The following is a 6,850-nucleotide window of genomic DNA, read 5'->3' on the forward strand; positions in this document are numbered from 1 at the left end:
CTCTCTCTCTCCCTCCATATTAGCCACTGTTGATCTGCACACGTCTGTTGATGCCATGAGCGTCACACACTCGTACGTCATTGTCATGAGACGCTCTCACAAACAAAATCACCAATTAGTAACGCAGTAACACAGCGTGCTTACGGGAAAGTAACAGTAATCTAATTACTTTTTTGCAATAGTAATCCCTTACTTTACTTGTTACTTGAAAAAGTAATCAGATTACTTTTGTTTTGTTTAAATCCGAAAGTAATCGGACTGCCCATATCTGCATTTAAATAATGGATTCAGCCCCATTGTGTTAAATATTTTTTACATTATAATCTTTTTGTGTTGCTGCCTGTTTTATTTATATAGCAAATGTAAACAGTGGAAGTTGACTTAAAGAGCTTTAAAGACAGGCACGTTTACACTCCAGGTCTCCATAGAAACCCAGTTTCAAAATAAAAGATGTCTAAAATGTGTTATTTTTGTTTTTGTGCAGAGTTCAAATCATTAAAGGTTCATATCTGGCAAACTGATAATGTTTCATCTCATAAATCAAATCGATACCAAAAATAGCAGTTGTGCCTGTGTCACTGTTATCCCTGAATGACAAATAGTCAGGTGATTGCCGTGCATCATTTCAAATAAGCAAGAGCTGTTAGAGGTGTGGAGGAATCCCAAAGCTCACTGACGGTTTGATCTGTTTTCACTTCTCTTAAGAATCTCACAGATGCAATCAAACTGTAAGGGGACAAATAAAAGCATCACATCTCACCCGTATGTGGCTGTACTCTGATATATTTTCTCTTTGGTGACTCATTACAGCCTGAGAATAGAAATACGTGCACATGGAAACATGAGAAAGAGAGAAGTGTGATCTAGCACAATGAGTCAGCCCAGGAGTTGTTTCTCTGGAGGAGAGGTTAAAATGCTTAAGTTTTTATCTTGGGATGAGAATGAAATAGTTTTTTTTGTGGGAGATTTTCTTTCTTGAAGGGAATATGTGAAATGCAAGTTTAACATGAGGAGGGTTAAAAGCAGCACTTTTTTCCCAGAAAATTGTCCCCGCTCCAGCAGGCGATAAAAGTACTTTCCAGCACTCAGCTACAGACAGTCAATCCAGATGCATTTCACCGAGGATTTCAACAAGGCTAATATTAAGTCTGTTTTACTCCATTTCTACCAGCATGTTATATGCACAGCAAGAGAGAAGATATGTTCACATGTATTCAAACATTAAAAATGCATTGACTAGAGCCCTGTTTGCCTCATATTGGCAGCTCTGATTATCTCACTGTCCCTTCAGCGTACAGAGAAGAGAAGAGCCCCTGGTAGAGAAGGACATTGTGTGTGGAGGCTTTTCTACCTTTACAGGACAGCTTTGAGTGCACACAGTGGTGCATTTTCAAAAAAGACAGTAACAACTGGGGACTGTGTAGACCTTGAGCCATATACTGAGGGTGTGATTGGATTTATTAAAAAATGCAATGATGACGTGACTGTTATTAAATCTGTCAAGCTGCATTCCACCAATACACCTTGGCTAACTGGGGAGATCTGCTCCTTGTTGAGGCTCTGTGATGCTGCGTTTACAGCTGGTGATATAAGACAGCAAGAAACAACCTAAAAAGAGAAATCAGGGAGTCTAAAAAGCCTCATGGGAAAAACGTTGTCCAATCACCAACACCAAAGACATGAGGCACACACAGACAACAGAGCACTACAAAGATAAGCACTGCCTCCTAGCAGCCAGGGTGCTGCTGGTCCAGATCACATCCCAGGTTGTGTGCTTAAGAGCTGTGTAGAAAAGCAGGATGCCTTCATGGACATGCTCAGTATCTCCTCCAGCCAAGCCAGATCGCCATTCTGTTTTAAAAGCACCACCATAGTACATCTGACTCAAGACCTGAAATCAAGTCTCTATGAACAGCTGTTGGCCTTGACCCCCACAGTCATGAAATGCTTTAAGAAGCTGGTCATGAATCAAGTCATACCTCCCAACTGATCTGGACCCACCCTGTTTCACCTCACTCTGACTCGTGACTTACTCACTTATGGAGTGAAGACCCAACAACACCTTTGCTCCCTCTGCAGGCTGAGGAAAGTGGACCTCCCCTCTTTTACCATATTTTACAGAAACACCACTGAGCAGATTTTCACTCACTGTATCTACTCCTGTTTCTGAAACACTGTGACAGAGGAAAGACATAAACTGAGCAGGGCAGTTCACACTGCTGAGGAAATCACTGCCACATCTTCAGGACCTCTATACTGAGGTGTAGGTGCGACTCAGTCAGTTTGATAATGGCCTCCATTCACTCTCATGGTTTGTGCCTAGTAATGCAGTCTGGACAAAGATACTGAAGTATCGGATCAAAGACCACTCAACTGTTAAACAGCTTTTTTTCAGACAGCATTCAGACAGCTAAACCTGAGTGTGAGGACTGTTCATGAGAAACTGTGATTGATTTTTACTGTATGGAAAGATGATGACAGCTGCATAGAGTCTATATAAAAGACAGAGGTAACATGATGTAACGTCAGTGGTTGTCTGTCAGGGGAAGCAAGGCAAGTAGTGTTTTTCCAGTGAAATCTAATTATAGCTATCAATTAAAATGAGATGAGATGAGATGGCCTTTATTTGTCAGTTGCAGGTCTTTTGCCCACAACCGAGATGACAGATCTTGCCGACCGTACATACAATACAAACATCACATTGGGGAGACAGATCAAAGTGAAAGCATCGCAAACCGAATTCTGTCCCATAATCTTCTCTCATTGCCTGTTTGCTCCAGCCTTACTAAGGTTACGGACACCGTGTGGCTGCAGTTGGTTATTGTGCTGGAAGCAGGATGAACTCCGCTTGCCTTTGATTCCACTGAAAGCTAAAGCATCTGTTGTTTTCATGGGTGTGTCTGTCCTGAGGCCTTCTTTTGGTTGTTGGTTAAACTCCTGCTGTTTAATTGGAAACTGAGGGTAGGCTAGTGTACTAGTTAATCTGCCACTGGCTCTGCATCGACTGTTCTGAGATCAGTTACCATCAGCACTTGTGTGGAAACAGATCTAGCATTAGCGAATGAAAAAGGGTTCTGGTTTAGCACTGTAGCAGATGTGTTTTCTCTTACTGACAACCTTGGCCAGCATGTGTGATGTGGATAAATTACAGTGCTGTATGATAAAACTCCTTTAGCATGTGAGCAATGGAAGCCTCCATGATAGCCTTCAATGTCGTGTTTAATAGAGCAGGCAATAAAAAAAAAAGGATAATTTTAAGCTCTAAAAAGATTTTTTAATCTTTTACCACACAGTTAAAGGCATACAGCTATAAAGACCATTTTATTTTGTATCAGGCTGTAAACATGTTTGTTTTTACTGGACAGTTGAATATTTTAACATTGTTCTAAATTACTTTCATTTTTTAGCTTCGAGGGTTGCTTTGAAGAGAATGATAAGACTAAAAATATCATTTATTTCTAAAGAAAACCCAATAAAATAGTTTCCTGTTTATCTTTGATTTAATTTTACTAAAAGTTAAGTATTTTATTTATTTATTTTATTTTTCATTTCCAAACACAGACACCAAATCCGTGCTTGTTTCTTAAAAAGTTCAGTTTTTACAGCTACCATGATCTCTGAGAAAATTTGGGAATTCAGTAAATAAATAAAAAAAATAAAATAAAATAAAAATAAAAAAAAAAGTAAATAAATAAATAATTTTGGAGATCATACAGTGGGAAAAATAAATAAGTAAAACCCTTCCATCTTTACCTAGCTGGAATGGAAACAGCTTTAATGTTGTTTGATTTAATTGTTTGAGGGAAGTGACCTTCTCAGTTCGCCCTCAGTGTTTCTGCATTTTGTCATCAAATTAAAACCTTTGAGTACTCAAAGGTCAGTAATGCCTGAAGGTCAGTGTGTGATCTCATTGGTCCTCCAGAGATGATGTCACTGTGGTATCATGGCTTACTGCTCAACACCCAATGACATCACTTCCTGCAAAACCATGGAAAATTTGATTTCAGATGAAATAGTGAGGCCAAAGTCGCTCTGTTCGGGAATGTGTGTGTGTGTGTGTGTGTGTGTGTGTGTGTGTGTGTGTGTGTGTGTATTTGTCTTGGCTGTGGTCCTCTATTAATCCTGTTCAGTCTGACATTAAGTGTTGTTCAGGTTGAGAAATGAATTACCCTGCAGGGTGGCTAGCACACACATTCATCACCGTCTCTCTTTCTCATACAAACACGCACGCACACATGCACGCACGCACACATGCACGCAGACACACACACACTGTTCACATGTCTAGCTGCAGTATTTTCCTGTCATTGTGTTTCGGTGGCAGCAGCCGTCCTCCAGTACGATGGTTTCTGTGCCACACTTTTCATCCTGAGCTGAACCTCTGTAGCACTCTGGAAGAATCAATCTTACTCCGACTGGACCTTCAGGTTTATTGATTTGAGACCCTGAAAGAGACAATGAAACACAGCGGTGTGTATTTTGCTCTCTCTGCCACTAATAAGTACCTGCAGAGAATGTATAAAATCCCCCATTTTTGAGTAATGTCTCTGCTGGGTAAACTGCACATGCATTCTGATTTCTTTTGTTCTCTCTCACACTTTTAAACATGGAAATGGTGACTGACCAGTACAGCTAGCCTACCTCACCTTTGAATTGCTAAAAAGGTCAAAATTGAGCTGTATATGTCAACTCTTTTGGAAGAAAGGGTCCAGCGTTTAATTTTCTTACCCTGTTGCACTGTGCAAGCTGCTTTGCAACCCACACCACGCCTCATCATTAATGCTCTGACTTACTTCAATCATTATCATGTCTGTTTTTATTCAAGAGCATCCTGTCAAAAAACTCGATATTCTGTTGTTCCTTCATCTGCAGAAGAAGATCAAGAAAAACTGGGATTAATGGGAAAACATTGTAACATTTTTAAAGGAAACAAAGTTACAGTTATAGAAACTGACTGACAGCAGGTTGTTCTGGATTCACCCAGAGGTTTGTTAAGTATCTGTGAAGTATAGTCGTGTTGATCTCTCGATGAAATTTCATATATATTTGCCATTGCATCAGAAACTGCTGGTTTTGCAGAGGTAAGGCAGTGAGGACAGGTAAAGCGTATGCTGTGTCCAGTAATAAAACCTTACTTTGGTATGGAACTTTGACCTTATTTCCAAGTCTATGTGTGGCTTTCCTGCTGGTTTCACAGCTCTCGACCAGACTGTGAACTTTCCATGAATTTTTTGAACAATACAACATTAATGATCCTTTAAAAGTGCTAGCTAAAAACAGGAAGCCAAGGTTGCTGATGTTGCAATAATGGAAGACCTGCTTTCAGAAAGGAGAGTGTTTAGTCCTTGATTATCTCTCTTCTGTTTTGTACATCACTGATTTAGTCAGGTTAATTTGGTTATTTCCACCTGCAGTGAATTATATTTGGTGACATTGGCCTGTTCCTCCCCACCATTGCATTTACACTGTTGCAGCACAGAGCAGGCATCAGTGACAGCACAAAAAGAAAATAGTGGAGGTGGGTTTCACAGTAGCTTGCTGCAAAAAGGCGTCTTAAACAGTGGACAGTCTTCATCTTGCAGGACTGCAGCTGGCATTGACTTTGTGGCCTGCCTGAACTAATGCTATGCTCAATTTGTGCTGTCTTACATGAAGAGACATTGCTATGCCTCTTAGATCAGTTTGTGATTTGTAGATCACAAATGCATAGCTTACAAATTTGATGCTCAGAATCTTATATAAACTGTTTGGTGTGATCTTAAAGGCTCACGAGGGCTCATAGGTACAACTGACTGCTTTACTAATATTCTAAATCATAATGCAGGATTTTCTCTTCATTGTTCAGTAAAAAAAATAATCAGAAAATTTATATATTGTTATTGAGGTGGATGCGACCGTTACTCAAGACACACATTTTTGATTTTTAGATATTCGGATGCTCTGAATTGGCTTGATTATTAGAAAGCTGCAGTGAGAGAGAACAAGCAGCATCACAGTCAGCTAATTTGCTGCTCCATGGAAGACATTAGAGGAGGATAATGTAGTGAGTCATGCAGTCAGAGTGCTCACGTTTTAGTGAGAGGAGAAAAAAAGAAGAGAAAATGTGTGCTTGGTGGGTTTTTTATGTTTTTTATGATCCTCGCTGAGGTACAGTGCTGTGCAAAAATCTTGAGCCACCCCTTATTTCTTCATATTTTTCCAGTAAAATGGGAAATACGTGCAAATTTGTACAATTGTAACAACCTTGGTGAGTCATATTTGATAGGAGGACCTTTACTTTTAACAGATCTTGCTTAGGAATCGTTCTTGTAATTTCTTTGTTGGCTGCCTGTTGCACTGGGAATCAAAATCACACGTTTGAATGCCTTCTCCAAGTCTGCAAAGCACATGTAGACTGGTTGGGCAAACTCCGTGCACCCTCGAGTATCCCTGAGAGGATAAAGAGCTGGTCCAGTGTTCCTCCTCTATCTGAGGTTCGACTCACGGATGGACTCTCTTTTCCAGCACTGGCAGACTTTCCCGGGGAGGCTGAGGTGTGATCCCCCTATAGTTGGTTCCCCTTCTTAAAGATGGGAACCACCACCCCAGTCTGCCAATCCAGAGGTATCGCCAATTTGATCCAAAAACTTTAATTTTGGATTCATCCATCCATAAATTCAGTTACCATTGATATTCAGTCCAGTTCTTGTGTAATTAGAGATACCTCAGACTTTTCTCCTTTTTCACTAAAAACCTTGAAAGACCTTCGAAAGGCCTGGAGAATTAAACTCAACTCCACAACACTTTGCTGCAATTCCAGCTGCCAGTCTTTCAGGGTCTGTCTCTACCAGCTTTGCACATCTACAGACTA

This window comes from Astatotilapia calliptera, chromosome 20 (genome assembly GCF_964374335.1).
Source record: "Astatotilapia calliptera chromosome 20, fAstCal68.1, whole genome shotgun sequence".
NCBI classification, from domain to species: domain Eukaryota; kingdom Metazoa; phylum Chordata; class Actinopteri; order Cichliformes; family Cichlidae; genus Astatotilapia; species Astatotilapia calliptera.